Consider the following 17,213-nt stretch of genomic DNA (forward strand, 5'->3'; position numbering starts at 1 on the left):
AAGAAAAAGATCATCCTTTTACATGGTTGTGGGACGATAAACCAGCTTGATCTCTAGAAAATTCAGTATGCAGTTTCCACAAAAATCCAAAAGAAGACCTATTATATGAGCTAGCTGATTACTCTGGCTCTTATATCCAAAGGACTCTAAGTCATTATCACAGAGGTACTTGAACCTCTGTATGTATTGCAGTATTACACACAGAGCAAATTTATAGAGTTTTCTTAATTATCTGCCAATAAGCTCATGGGTAAATAAAATACAAAGTCTATATTGAATGGAGTTTAATGAAAAAATTTACATTGTTTCCAGGTACATGGGCACAACTGAAGCACCTCATATTTTACTAATGTAAACAATGCAGAAAATACCACATGTTATCTGTCTTTTGTTGACACTAGATATTACTTAGACTTATAAAATATTAATAGTTTATAGGCATGGTAGTAGAAGAGATACTAGGAATGAACAGAAATAGCAGAGGGTAGAGGGTGGAGAAACATTGGGGTGAAGGTCATTAATTTACATGGCATACTTACATGAAAAGATGTTTATGAAACCCATGACTATATACAAGGAATATATATGAATAAAATACCACATGTATTTTATTTACAAGTAAATTATTTGAAGTATGAGCAAATAGAAAAGAATAATACTAGGATTCAAGACATTTTGACATAAATTTGTAATTGTCAAAGGAGCAGAAACTAAAGAGGAAAAAAAAATAAAGATCTCACATGAAGGTGAAAAAAAAGTCCAGAAGCAACTGCAGTTTTAGAGTTAATCTAGGCCAGATACACAAAGAAAAGGAACAGGAGGAGGCCCAGGCCCAGGAGAATCCAGGCATTTAAAAGGCAGCAATGTAAAACCCCAGCCACTGAAGTCCTTCTAGCCCCTTGACTGAGAGCTTCAGGCAGCAGGGATTCTGGTCACAAACAAAGCCCAAGACTGTTTTGAAGAAACAGAATGGCCAGTAGGGGAAGCCTATTAGAATTCACTATAATATTGAAAGCTGAATCGTGTGAAAAAAATCTCTGGGTCTCCAAAAGAACATAAATGATAGAAAAGCAAGAATAGCAACAAAACTTCATAGGAATGATGGGAGTGGCCAAGTAATTTAAAAGCTGGGAAAGGATATGGTGCTTGGCCTCTTCCACTATCAATGTAACCTCATGCACTACCACAGCTGCAGAGCCCATCTTCCTTGTCATATTCCTGAGAAGAATTGCATGCTAATGGAGCAAGCTGACACTTTGAAGGGCTGAGGTCAATGGGTGTTTATACCAGAAACTGAAAATTCAAGTTCACGAACTCTTTAAGAAACAACAAATTCTGAAGAGTAAGATTTTGACAAGCAGCTGATACATAAAATGTCAAAACTGATATTAAAATGTATTCTCTGAAATAAAACACTTACTGTGGGTCTGGGGAGAGGGTTCAGAGAGTAACTGCTTACTGCACAAGCAAGGTGACCCGACTTCAGACTCCCAGTACCTAGGTAAAGGCCTGTTCAGCACTTGGTGACTGTGAGGAAATAGGGGTAGGGACAGGGCTATCCTCATGGCTTACTAGCCAGCCAGTCACAAGTTAAGATGGGGAAAGACAATAAGCATCAGTGATTAACCGCCTACTCACACAAATGTGGCTAGGTGCAACTACATACACACATAACCCCACCAACCCCCAACACACACACACACATGCACATACAGCAAAAATGAAAATGAACATGTTAATGTTAAAACTAAGTTCAAATGAAAGTCGAGGCACCTATTATTCTCATTAAGCGAAGGATGTAGGAAAATGATATCAAGAAACAGCATTCCATGTGAAAACATGATTAAAATAACGGAGAATTTTCATATTACTAAAATTTTGATAAAATACCTAAAATATAAACATTTTATCATATGAATAGCACAAAAATGTGCTATTTCTCATATCTAAAATTTTGGAAAAGATAAAGCAGTTTCATTTATGAGTATTAGGTTTATGATACAATACAATAGAAACTTCTCTGAATGCAAAAGTTGAATTGATGAAAAGAAATAAGGATAGTGCCTACATACAATTCAATGAAATAACTTTTACTTAAAATGAAAGTATTGCATACAGTAGATATGAAATGAGGCCTCTTTGAAGACATCCATAAACTAAAACAAAGTGACTTTCTGGAATTAGAAATAGCCTTAGCAGATTCTGTAAGGAATAAATACCTAAGAAAATATTTACTGCTAAGAAGAAAGAGTAGTACCCAAGAAAATACTCAGCAAATTTTATCATATAACTAAAATTTGAAAATAAGAAAGTATACATCCCAATTTTACATTGACCAGGTGTGGGTCTTTATATTAAATACCATCTACTGCAAAAAAAAAAAATCCTTTGGTGAGACCTGAGAGATGCTCTAACTATATAACAATTACTTAGGGGAAAATGTAGTACTTTGTCCATTTAGTATGTTCTCTCCTAGGTCCTATTACCTGTCTAGATACAGATTTTTGGACTAGTTACTAATATGAGGCTTGAGTTCTGTTTTGTGGAGTAGTCTTTAAACCCAATGAGGAAACAGCTGGACACTCTCATAACATTGCTTCACCAGCAGGAATATATTGCCAGACTATTCATTTTAACTCACAGGGTTCATGGCTCTTGATTGCTTCTTTACTCCCAGTGACATGATTACCAACTTCTAACATTATGAAAGACAGCCAGTAGGGATGTAACTTTCAGGTGGGTACCAGCTTGATTTTTATGCATGCTATTATGCAAGTGTGTGGTATCCTCAGCCATGGGAGTTTGACATTAAGTTCTGAAGGGTAACCAAGAGCAACGACAATAGCTTGTAATATTTGGGTGGGTCTATGGAACCACACTGATGAGAATCTCAGGAAATATAATCCCTCATGGCAATGGGTTTTTTGTTGGTGATAAGGTATTTTTTGTTGTTGTTTTTGTTTTTTGATAACCTATGATGACTGAAAGAAGCATTTTGCTCTCGCCTCCCTTATAAGTAACTCCGTTAGACTCTTTTATACATATCTAAGTACATAGTATATATTTGTGGAGGCATCTATAGTAGCTTGTTTTGTTTCTCTTCAGTGTTAGTTGTCTCTCCCTGCATCCTGTCCTGTATCTTGCCCTCCCATCCTCAACTACATATAACTCTTCTTGCTCCATTATTCTACATTTCCCCCTTCATAGCACTTACGTTCAGTACTCCTTTGTTTGAAATATACCTATGACTCTTGACTTCTGTGGATACTCCCAATCAAACACATTTCTGAAGGTTCAAAGTTAGGGTACACATATGGGAGAACATGTAACATTTATTTTTTCTGTGCCTTAGCATGATTATTGCCATATTAATTATTTGCCCGACAATTACATAATCTCATTTTTACACACCATAGTGCGCATGTACCATTTCTTAAATTTCCACATCTTTGTTATTTTTGAGATTTATTTCAATTACAATTTTCCCTTCCCTTCCCTCCCTCCAATACTTTTAATATACCCCTCCTTGCTCTCCTTCAAATTCATGGACTTTTTTTTTTGATCAATTGTTATTGTATGTTTATATGTATTTGTATATACATATATATCATCAAAGGAAACATGTTGAATTGTTATAATGTCATTTTTATGAAGGCATTCAGGAATGTACATTTGGCAGCAGACAAAAAAATTGGTGAGTCCGGTCTTCATTGGCGGGGGGGGGGGGGCACATCATCTCTCAACTCCCGGCTCTACTCAACTGCCTGTAGTACTTTGTGTATAGCTGATGCCTCATGGGATTTTCCCATGCAGTTTGGCATGTACATATGCGGAGTCTTTATTCAATTTACGCTTTGGTGATCATTCCACAAAATTTGTAGGTGTAGCTTCTGATGTTACTAGGAAACACAATCTCACAGCAAAATATCAAATCCTCTGATACAATCTTTCTGCCCTTTCTTCAACTTCATTAATGTTCCCTGAGCTTAGGTATGTTTTTGGTCTGTATCCATTGGCAATGGGCTCCTTTTTTTTTTTTTTTTTTTTTTTTTTTTTTTTTGACAAACCTCAAGGTCATCATTAACTGTGTTCTTGTTGTTGTTTGTGGATGAAGAAGCAACACACTTAGATGAATCAGTGTCTGCATAGTAAGATATTTGATCTTCTGGGTATATGCACAATAGTGGTAGAGTTGAGTCATATGGTAAAGCTTTTCCTAGGTTTATAAGGAGCCTCCCCACTAAAGTCTAAAATGAATCTACCAGTGTGTAATCTCACTACCAATGCTCTCCTTTTCCCATGCCATCACTGGCCTTTGTTGTCAGTTGTTTGCGTGTTCCTGGTCATTCTGTCTGGAGAAAGATGAAATCTGAAAGTAGTTTTAATTTGCACGTACCCTACGGCTAATGAGGCTGAAAATTTTAAAAATTAGTATTTATTATTAACCATTTTGATTTCTTTTTTGAGAATCCTTTAGTACCACATGTCAAGTGTTTCAAGTATTTCTTTTATTTTTTTTGAGATTATAAAATGATTACATTATTTTTTTTCTTCTTTTCCTCACTCTTAAAGAGCTCATATATACTTTTATGTTCTTTTCCGAATCATGGCCTTATTTTTATATTTTTTACAAATTCTCTCCCTTCTCCGCATATATTCATTCCTTGGAGCGGAGTTTAATTTCAATAGCTGCATCTACAGTACAGCTCCCATAGTTAGGGCTTGGGTCATAGCAGAAAAGGAGTCAAAAAGACTAAAAGTTCCAGAAGAACACAGAGTTCACTGTGAGTTTGTGTCTCCTAAGAATAACTATGCACATGACATCACTCTTCAAATTTTAACTGGAGTGTTTTCTGGGCACCCAGTTTGTTGTTGTTCTTTCTATTTCTGCATAATAATATCCTATCAGATATAAACTAGCGAATACTTTTCTCATTCTTGTGTCCTTTTTTCTTTGCTGGATTGATATCTCCTATCTCCTAATCCTCAGGCGACATCTCATAAGGAGGGGTAAAAAGATAATATGAACAGAGGTAGTAGAAGACTACTACAAGACAGAGTTTTTCAGACATACCCAGCAGCTGTGACTAAACACCCAGACAACTCACAAGATCAAGCAAGACAACAATATACTATGTATGGATAGGGAAGGGACGCCTGGAGTCTCACTCTTAGGTGAGGACATATTGCCAGTTGGTAGCTGTCGTGGGGGTCTTTCTTCAGGGTCTGTGTTCCAGAAGAAGGCTATGCAATCAGGCATTTACTGAAAGCACAGAGAATACTCAGTGAGTCTAAATCAAAACAATTAATTAACCACACAAAAACTAAACACATAAATCTGGAGAGAAAAAGAGTGGAGGAAGAATGGGATAATTGGATATGGGGAATGGTGGTGTAATTTAATTAAAAGACATTATTTGCATGTATGGAATTCTCACACAATAAAAGGGTTTGAAGTTAACAGATTAAACAATAAAATTCACTGCAGAATCCCTATGATGTGATAATAGTAGCAGCAATAAAGTAATAATAAAAATTTGCAATAGACTCAGAAAAACCTAAGATAGCACACTGGCAAGCCTAATAGTAAATCCAAGCATTTCAAACAGAATCATAAACACTGGGGCTTATAAGTAGACTAACCATAAATATGGAAGTAATGTTTTTTCAAATGAATATCATTGTGTGAAAAATCAAAGGTTTTAGTAATATTATATGTATTATATAGTAGAAAATGAAGTTTTGAGAATTGCTTAAAAAAATAAAATGTAGAATAAGAAACACCCTGGCATCCAAAGCCTAGAAAAATCACAAAAGGATAAAAGAGTGTCTAACAAGTTAACTACCAGAGAAAATGCAAATAGGAAAGAACTCAATTAAAAGGTGTGAATTTCGTAGTCAAGTTATTTTAATTGTAGCACATTACACATTCCCCTGTTTAAGTTAGTAGTTAATACTGTCAATGATCATAACTTTGTGAAGATGCCTAAATTAAAATTTATATAGACTTAAAGAAATATGTCAGGTTACTGATATTACTAGGCTTCCTATGTTCTCAGGGTGTATAAAAAAGAAACACAAGCAAATCACAGCAATTCCAAAGCTCATTTGATTATTCCTTAATGATTACTACTTCTGAAAGAGATTTGTTAGAATGTTTAATGTATTAGAGATCTGTTCTTATTATGATCATGGGGCTGTACCTCCCAACATTACCATGCTTACTTTTTATATGACTCCTTCCGTTTGAAGATCAAGCCCAAATGTGGTTTGTGCAGCCTGGCCTGAGAAGCCCTGAATGCAGTTATGGGTCAGCACATTCGCAATTTCTGCTTAGCTAGCCCAGTGTATTAACCCATTCTGTTCTACAAACTGAATTTTTTTTCAGTGTTTTTTGTTTGTTTGCTCTTTTTCCTTCTGTGAAAACTACAATGTCTCCAAAAACATGTACTAATAGCCAGTAGCTATGAGAAGGGCATGCTTGAGTTTGGGCCTGCAACTATGTGTAACAGGAATGATCACACTGTGGCAATTCTCACTGTGTGTTATTTTAACAGCCCAACAGTAGACTTTTATCTCAAGAAAGGAATAGCCTCCCATTTCCTCATACAGTATGGATAAGCTATGAGTATTTGCATCTGCACATCACTTAAATGTGGAATATATTCACTTAAATAATTTAACAGACAGGCAAAAGAATATCTCTACAGGTTCAGAGAATGAGCTCCTTTTGTAGAGATCTTCTCTAGCATGTAGGGAACTCCGTTTCTACACCTGGCTTTGCATTATACTGGCTCTAGTGGCACCTGTCTGTGATCCCAGGACTAAGGAGTTAGTCCTGATGAGTTAAAAGTTCATGGTCTTCTTCACCTTCATACCAAGTTCAAGCCCAGCTGCAGAGACCCAGGACCCTTGTCTCAAAACAAAACAAAGGCAAAAGGGGATGCATTCCTTTTGTTGTTCTTGAAGAACTGCATAGGGACTCATGCTGCAATTGACTGCATGCCTTCTTCGTCTTTGCAGCTGAGGAAGTATTCATAGAATCCACCAGGCGTACAATACACATTGAACCACAGGCACTTTCTGTTGTGAAAGTCGTTGTCAATTTTAAGAAAAGGAAACAAAAACAAAAGGGTATTTCTCCAACTATATAGAGGGAACACTATGCTTTTAAAACTTGTATAAGTGCAAATAATATGTTTCCAGCTCTACATTAATACTCTGTGTTACTAAACATTTTTGTTAGGTTTTGCTGACCTTAAACCCTGGGCTCTGGAACATTTTAGTCCCCTTTCCAATAGAATGACTTTTACCTATATTTTCATTCATGATCCCATGGTCAAGAATGAGTATACAGACTTAACCTTTCAATCATAGCTTTCCCAGTTTTAATACTGATGTTTACATTATAATCAAATGGCATTTATATTCACTAGATTGGTAACTATACACATTCAGTTGTGGTCTAGGCAGAAACCTGTTTTTGTACCTATCAGCCAAGTATATTTTGGACAAAGTAAAACATTTAAAGTTAAAAATAGAACTCTATTCATCTGTTATTGAAAATAGACTTTTTTTAATCTTATATAATATCCTGATTACAGTTTCCTTGTCCTCTACCACTCCTAGTCCACCTCCCACGCCACCAGACCCACCCAGCTTCTTGCTCTCTCAGTACACAACAAACATGTTTCTTAGGGACAATAATAAACTATAATAAGATAAAACAAACAGAATCAAACATTGATAGGGTACTGTGAGACAAGGAGCCTCCAAAGATTCCCTTTAGTACACTTTCTGTAGGCCATCTACTACCGGGTCTGTGGCCTAACCTTAAGAGTCCCCCCCCCCACAGGGACACTCCCTTGGAGAAAACTAAATTATTCATTTGAAAGTGATAGTGATTCGGTGAAAGCTTATATATGTTTCTCATGGGTAATGAATAAAGCACTGTTGGCCAATAGGAAAGGAAGATAGGAGGGACTAGGAGACAAGGAGGAAAGAGGAAGTAGTAAGGGGGGTCAAGATGGAGAGTCTGGAGGAGGCAGAATCGCCAGCCGCCTCCCTCTGGTAAGACCACGTAGAAATACATAGAAATGGGTTAATAATTAAGACAGAGCTAGCCGATAAGAAACTAGTAACGGGCCAACAGATTATATCAAACACAGAGTCTCCGTGTGTAATTTGGGGCTGGCGGCATGGTGGCAGGACAAGACCAGGCGGGGGGCAGAAAAACCATACTCCTTACAGACATGTGTCCACTTCTTTTGTCTCTTTTACCCCTTTGGTGTACACCAGTGCAGGTACCTCAGTCTCAGAGTTCACACACACATCGATCCTGTTGATTCAGAGTGCCTATTTTTCTTGGTGTCCTCCACCATCTCTGGCTATTATAATCTGTCAACCACCTCTTCCACAGTGATTCCCAGGTTCCAAGGGGAGCAATTTAGTGGAGCCATGACTGTTAGAACTGAGTGTTCCAAGGTCTCTCCCTGTATAGACGTATGTTTTCGTATTTGTTCCCATCTGCTGCAGAGGAAGGTTCTCAGATGAAAATATTAATCTATGAGGATAGCAGAATGTGTTTAAGAGTCTTTTTTTGTTGTTCTTGTCGATGCTATTGTTGTTTTGGGTTTTAGTTTGTTGTTTGTGTTCCAGCACAATCCCAATGCTGGTAGCATGACTAAAAGCCATGTCACATGAACCTGGCATCTCCAGTATCCTGTGTTCTCTACTCTAGTTGAGACTTCATCTTTACAGCTTCATGCAGTGTCCTCTCCAAGCTTCACTGTGGAGATTCTGAACTTTCTATATGTAACATGGCTGTATCCCTTCCTACAATTTTGGGGCAATAGCTCCCAAAAATCTGGTCAACTCTTAACGTACATAAAACCAGTACCATATGGGCAATATTGCCTAGGTAAGCATAGTTTAAAATGTAGTCTGATCTCTTTGGACCATAGTTGATTCAGGTTCTGTGTGCGGACCCAAGGGAAACAATTTTCTAGGTGTATGCTTTCAAAGAGCAGGGAAACCCATCACATTGCTTTTTCTGTCTTTAGTAAACTGGAATTTTCATAAGATAGAGCTTCCAAAGGATGGAGTTCTTCCCTGAAGATAGCATCCCGTTTGACCTGATGCAGAACAGGAACCTTCTTTAAAGAGGTGCTTAGGTTTTAGTGCCAGGCCAAGGTTTCTTTTATAATGTCTTCTCTGAAAAAAGAAGTTCACCATATCTTACTTCAGATATATCCAGTCTTTGTGTACATGTGCAGAATGAAGCCACACTGTTGTCAAAACTATCACATGAACGTTAGATGTTTAGTAAAGATGACATTTCCCTTCTCTCAATATGGCCATAAGTGTGCTCTAAATTTCAGAATGCATACAGAATCAAGGAAAATGCAATTTGTGGTAACATTTTCTTTAATGCTGGTGTTTGTTTTGGACGGAATCGATCTCAGTCTATTTTAAACAGAATCTCATGTAGACTCAAGTGAATATGGTTAGTTTAGAACTACAATTTACAGCCAGTTTCATGCCTTTCTCCTCTTCCATGCTAGTACACTGATGTTGCTCAATTACAGATTGGTGCAGAGGAGAGTAACTTAAATTTATGGCATATTAGAGTAAATATGTGAGAGTTTCCAGGATATCTGACAGACTGAGTGGTGACTGAAGGGCAATCAGGACAGAATTTGAATGTAGACTTATATTTGATTTTAATGGCTGAGGTACAGCAAGGCAGGTCTCCTGTTGAAATACCTCAATGGAACTGTGCCCTTAGTGAGATTCAGTGTCACATCTAGATGCCCTGAGGTGGCTGTAAGGACAACAGATGAACCAAGGTGACCTGGAGCTTGGTTATTCTTAGGGTTGACTATAGACACCCTCCAAGAAGAATTGGAGCACATGAATTGCCACTTAGCCATATGTCCTTTGATATTAAGTAAGGGGCACTTACTAGTAAACAATAATAGATAATAAATACGTGTTATAGACAATTGATAGTGTGCTTACCTGATGTTCACAAATCACTATGTTTAATCCATAGAATAATCACAGTAAAAATAAAATAAATAAAAGTGACTGTGCTGTCCAACCTTTGGTCAGACATACTGGACAAGTCCTCTGATTTCTAAGACACTTTCATGCACTTCTAAAAAAGAATCACCCTTAAAAAATGCATATTATTGATATAGAATACAATTGCTTATACTTAAAATTGCCCTGCACACATCTCCCAACATATCCTACTTCCTTCTATGTTATTTAAGTCAGATTTATAGACTTGAAGAATGACAAGGGGAAATAGATATGAAAAGTTTGACTTTTGATCATAAAGGGTGATCCAACAGCTTGTGCTCTATATGCTAAGTTGGTTTTTTGCCAACTCCAAATCACCTTACAGGGAATGGTTTGCTCCTGAACTTTTATCACCAAAGAACTTATATTATGGCTACATATTAATTTAAATATGTCCTTATCAATTTATCATGGAGATACCCTGAAGTATTAATAAAACTTTCTAATGCAACCAGGGATATATCACAAGAAATAGTTTACACAAATGACTCTGTGAAAAGAATTTCATACAAAAAGGCCAGGCAAGTAATTGACCTTTCCAGGGTATCACACCTTACCATCAGGCTTTAATCAACTATTCCAAGAAGGTTATTAAAGAGGATTATTTTTCTAGGTGTGTGTGTGTGTGTTTGTGAATTCATGTACACACACACACACCTACCTGTATGTATGCCTGGATATTACCAAATATGAAAATAACTGTATAGTTACATGTTGTATCATATGTATTTATCTGATTCACTCTGCATTAATAAATCAAGAACTATAACAAAAAAAGAAAGGATGAATCTTCAAGTTTATCACGTCTGACCCTCAAAAGAAATAGAGCAAGCCCAATTCCCTATTAAGTCACTCTGACGTAGCCCTTTAGAAAAACAATACAAGCTGAGGATGTTAGTTCCATGCCACAGGTTTTTAGGGAACCTGTGATTTAAGCCATGTGGTGACAGATGGCTGTGAGGTGATCAGTGAGCATAAACCTAGTGTAAGGGCAGCACTGGCAGAGTCAGCTTTGCCTTCTGGAATGTTCATGGTGAGGGCTTCTCAGCACCATCAAAACCATTTCAGTGCATTTTATCTTAAACTGATAATAATATAATTACCATTTTCTACATGTATGTTATAATTCTAAAATGAGCAATAATATAAGAACCAAACCCATTACCCTATGTAAGATTTCTTTAGTGTTGATAAAATTTCTACATTTTCGCAATCTTTAAATATTGAATGAAATATTTATAATTCCTTTGCTGGGCACTGATTTCTCCTGTCTAACCTCCTGAGACTTATTTCTCTATAGCCAACATTTAGGTTTCCTTTTCAACTGACAACATAGTTTTGAAATATCCATATACATATTTTTCTGTAAATCATTTTATATGTTGTAGAAGGTAATTTTTATATCCATGCATTACCTGTGTGAAATTAAAATATATTAAAATAAATTGACTAGCAATAATTACAGCTTTTTTTTCTGGTAATCATCCTAAACTCCTTGCAAGGACATCAAAATTGTTATCCTTGTCCTATATTCACATATTTAGAAATCTGTCTCTCTGAGCCATGAAAAACAGCAATAAGCTCAAAGCAATAAGCAGGATTTGTTGTGAACTGCCAAAAATCAGTTTCTCTGTAATTGTTTGTGGAGTTAGTGTCTATAATCTACCTGACTCTACATGCACCGCTTCTAAACTCTGAACTTCCAATGGTAGAATAGGCTTCATGTTTTCAATTTGCCTCAACAGATCTTTCTAATGAATTCAGAAGAATTCATAAAGGTGCTAATGCAATGATGACATCAAAAGGCCAGAGAAAGTCTTCTCATCACTTTTTTGTGTAAAGAAACCTTAATATAAAATGCTCTGCAAAAGCATGCCTCTCCTACTCTTTGTTTCTCCTGCAAGAACAGCAGCATAAAATAAATGTTGGAAAGAACAGCTGGGTTCTTGATAGAAGATGACATTCTGTAAATATGCTTTTCTTATTGGTTAATAAATAAAGCACTGTTGGCCAATAGGAAAGCAAGATAGGCAGGAGTAGGAGACAAGGAGGATTTGAGGAGGTAGGACAGGTTTCAATATGCAGGACCTAGAGAACAGAATTCCAGATCTATCCAGTAAGCCAAGACCACATGAAAACGTTTAGCTTGATGGAAATGGGTTACTATTTAAGATAGAGCTAGCCAATAAGAAATGCTAGGAACAGGCCAGCAGCTTTATATCTAATACAGCATCTCTGTGTGTTATTTGGGGCTGTCATGGCTCTGGGACCAGGCTGGCAGAAAAACAACTCATAACAGGTCCTACTGGCCCCTGAGCTACCAATCTCTCTCAATTAAACCCGCGTTCCCTGAGTTCCTGATTCTATTGTGACTGCACCTCATTGAAGATCTGCTTAATGTGAGCCATTTTGTTAATCCTGCAAACACATGACCTTGGCCTGACCATTACCTCTTATCTTTCAAAAGCCACAATTTGGACACTACTAGCCAACTGAGATTCCAGAGTGTGTCATACATTTATTCCTTTTCTAGATCCAAAGCCACCTGAAAGACCCTGCCCCTTGGTTCTCGCTCTCCTTTTCTCAATTAAGGAAAATATTTTGTTCATTTCCTGTGTCAAAGTAACCTCAAGAAATGAGAGTGTACCTAGAATTTCTCAAACTCTTTTTTGCTTTTGCTTACCTAGAAACTACTTTGCTCTATTCAAATTGCCTCTGAAGATGAGATTATGCAGAATTCCACAGAGTGCTATCTGTGGACACAGTAATGGTGGATTGTACTCCTAAAGATTATTTATCCAAGTTGTTTCTGATGAAGGAGTGTTTTCAATATTTTCTTGACATGCATTATAGTTCTAATCAGAAGAAACCAAAACCTCAAGTGTCAGGGTGACATAAACACTGTTAAAACAATGATAAGATTTTTCTATTTTATTGATGGAATGCAACCATTCCCTTATGTTTGTTATTACCCTTTGTCCCTGCATTGTAATGAAGCTCCATTAATTGGCTCTTAATCTGATACACACTGTTTTAATGAGGCAAATGTAAGGACATGTAAGCTAACAGAATGCAGCTTTGCTCAGAAACAGTGTCACGCTCTGCTGGCATAAGAACAAAGCCCAGGGACGGCTGTCATTAAATAGCCTGTGAGTGCTGCTCCCTGAGACTTGTTTGTAATTGACTTGCTCAGAGATTCCACTTTGGTAGATATGTCTGTAAGTAAGAAAAATAAAATAAAATAAGACACCCGGGGTAGCAACACATGGGATGCACATATCTACAGAGGTAATATTTAGTCACTCATTAGTGTACTGAAATAAATGTTATGCAGAGTCATGCATGTATTTGTAAGCCATTATAGAGCATTTATTTTCCCAAGTAGTTGTTTTGGTAAGTGTTATCTCATAATTTATTGACTCAATAAATAATTTTTCTATTTTTAGTGTGCTATTTCCTGAAAAGTCACAAACATGAATGATGAAAGAGTAGTATCTTTCCCACAAAATATTTAGTATCTTAATAACAATAAAATATTATGCAAAATGTACTGCATTTGTGTAAAAATGGAAGTACAAAGCTTTTGAGAAGCAAAACAGAGGAGAATTAGCCCTCTCTTTTCAGGGCCAAGAAAAAATCAAAATAGTGATTTTTCTCAGGTTGCGTGGTGTTTTTCTAATGGGAGATGATGAGTGCTTGGCTTACATACAAATAGCATCGCATTGTAACAGGCTTGCTCTTTTGGAAGAGATTATTTCCCCTAAATATTAGTTATTTGAATAGAAAGAGAAAAATGGATTGGAAGAGCAGAAATGTCTGTACGAATTTCAATGTTGTCCCAAGAGTATTGTATCCTATTAATGCCTATGTGTTTGCATATCCACCTATCGAAACCAAAATAAGGCTAAAAGTTAATGTATTGAAATCAATTATTCTTGTCGGCACTTCTATTAAATACTATCATGTTTGTAGAAGAAACCATACGGATCTAACCATTTCCCAACTCAGAAAATTTTCAATTTTCTGATTATGATTTTCTTAAATCATCTGTTTTTAATTCAGGATTAGGGACATAATCTAAAGATTTTATTTGTTATGTATGCATTATCTGTTTATGTTAGTTTATACACATGTATATTTGCAGATGTATGTGTGCTTATAAGCAAACATAAACCAGAAGTCTTTGGTTCCCTCAGAACTGGAGTTATAGCTTGAATTATAAATACTTTTGAGACCTTTAGCTTGTTGTGTACAAGCTGAAATTCAAACTCATTTCCTCATGATTGCTCTCCAACACTCTTAGTCACCAATCCAGCAACTGGGGGCATCTTTCCAACTACCTACCTATGATATGAAATCATACAAAATTTCATGTTAGTCCCAGACCGAAAAGCACTTGTAGTCACATCTGAAAAGGTGATTTTGTTCTTGGGCACACACAAGGAAGAAGGAGAGAACTGACTTTAGCAAGTTGTCCTCTGACACCCACATGGATATTGTGGCATGTGAAAAACATATACACACACAAAAACACACACACATGCACACACATACACACTTGCTTACAGACAAATGCTCATAAACACGCATTGTAGATAAATAAATGGATGTTGTTCATTAATACAGGATATGTTTATTAAGGAACATTTAACTGGTAGCTCATTCAAGTCTCTTTCACCATGAACTTCACCCAGCAAGATCTTGTGCATGCTCTATAAAATTCCTAGGTTTATAGTGATTTTTTAAAAAAGGTTTTAATTTTAATAATAAATAAATAGCTTAATAAATATCTATAATTTGCCATTAAAATTAAAGAATCATTTGAAAAATGCAATTTTCTTACAAATATCATTCTTTTTGAACTGATACAATATTTCCTAACAAAAGCAGCAAATATTTTGGCAAACTTAATATTCTTAGAATAGATGGAAATTGTGGGTGCCCATTAAGATGGCTGCACTCCATGTTGGCACAAGGAAAGAGGTCAAAGCTGTCAGCAATTCACAAGACCTAAAGGTCAAAGGTATGGCTACAGAAGGATGTTTTGGATTCTTAGTCTAAATAACAACAAACCTGAATCTGAGGTATGGCTACTCTGGACTGTTAAGACTAGGGAAGGAGAAGTTGAATCTGAGGTATGGCTACTCCTGACCTCAAGGCTACAGAACAAGAAGTTTAGAGCTAAGGTGTGGTTATTGAACCCTTGGAATGAGTGAGGAAGAAAGGTCTGTTTGTTCCATATAAATGATACTGTATTCCACTTTTTGGTTACTTCTCCTTACATTTTTAGCTTTAGAAAAATCTTAATAATGTAGAGCTTTGAAAAAACCACATAATGAAGTATTATGTTACTTGGATGCTTTTGAAATAAATACTCATTATGAAATTAAGTACTCTAATATAAACAAAAGACCAATACTTTTTCAAACTAATTAATCCCAATTAACATAAAATTTAAATGTATAATAGATAAAAATAAATTTCCAGTAATATATTAGATATTATCATTCTAATATAATATAAAATATAGGTAACTAAAAATACTCTAAGACATTGTATTATCAGCAATATTAACATAGGCGCTAAGGTCTAAGTAACCCATGTCTTTGTCTTTCCTGAAGTATTTAATTTTAGGCACTGGGTCATTGTGTAGTTTTCCTTTATTAATATATATATATACATATATATATATATATATAATTTAAATTTTAATGTTTGAACAAATGATATTATTTAAGAGAAACAGTCTGAGTTCTCAAATGTACAGCAAAATTAAAGAAATGGCAATATCATGACTGTTCCTTTTGCTGTTTCAGACTTGACCTCATATTTTTCAAGTTTTCATAGGTCATTACAATATGGAGACTCTTCACATTCTTCATCATCTTTTGTTCCAGAGTTTCACAGGTTTCTATGTCTTTGTGGCTCTTGATAATAAATTATTACTATGGGAAAACTAATTCAGCTTTTTCAAGTGAGATACATGGATTCTACATAGCATAGTCTGTCAAAATTAGACCGGGCCTAGAATATGAAGCACTTTGGATAATATGCCAATGCCCCTTATCAACAATAGAAAAGTAATGTGCTTACATTCATAATAACTGTTAAGTGTGTGCTGCTTTAATTGTGATTTACCTGGAAGATTGTTATAGAAGTGGCCTGCACAACAATTGTAGAGATGACATAAATACATTCTCCAAACTGTGCCTTTGAGAAAGACAAGTCTAAATATTTCTGAACGACCCTAAATTTATTCAGTGTGTCTTTTCTTAAACCAGTCACAAAGCACACCAGCATTTATCAGCCTCAAAGAAGTAAAATTATTCAAACTTTTATCATCACTAAAGGTGCCGCACAATTGTACTAACATGACAAAGACCATCTGACAAGCAGAAAATCTGAGAGTCAAGGTGATTGGTGATGGAGTGATGGAGTTACGGACACAGACTCTAGTCACATTTGAAAGATGATCTGCTGACAGCTGTTTGTACAGAACACTGCTAGCAGATGATTTAAAAAACAAAGCTACACAAAATGTGTACGAGACAAATAAGGAAACAATGGAATATGTACAGGGAAAATCTGATGCTCCACAAATTATTTCAAATTTTTCTAGTAAAAGTGATTAGTTTTAAAATCACACACAAGTACTACTATACATTAAATGACTTATTAGCAAGCCCAAAATGTAAAGGTTGAAGTTTGAGAAACAAGAGATACAATGTTTCGTCTTGTATGCTAGTGGCTCATATTCTCCATCCCTTAAGATCTACTTGCCCTTTGGGAAACTTTTAGCTAGGACTTCCTAAGGATGTGTACTACTTTGGCAGTGTAATAGAACAAAATCACAAAGTAATAGTCCCTCTGCTTTAACTGACAGATGTGATTCATACCCACATATGCTGCTTCAAAATCATAAAGCCAAAAAGACAATAGTATGACTATATATAAGCACATACATTCATTAAATGATAGGCAATAGGCATAACTCAACAAATGCCTTTTTTTTTTTTAAAGAAATTGTTTATTTCTCATTATTTATCACGCATTTCTGCCACTTTCTAGCATTCTGGTGTCTGATACATTTGGAACATTAGTGCATCTAAGACTTCTAACTGAATATA

The sequence above is a fragment of the Phodopus roborovskii genome, unplaced genomic scaffold (assembly GCF_943737965.1).
Source record: "Phodopus roborovskii unplaced genomic scaffold, PHOROB, whole genome shotgun sequence".
In the NCBI taxonomy this organism is placed as follows: Eukaryota; Metazoa; Chordata; class Mammalia; order Rodentia; family Cricetidae; genus Phodopus; species Phodopus roborovskii.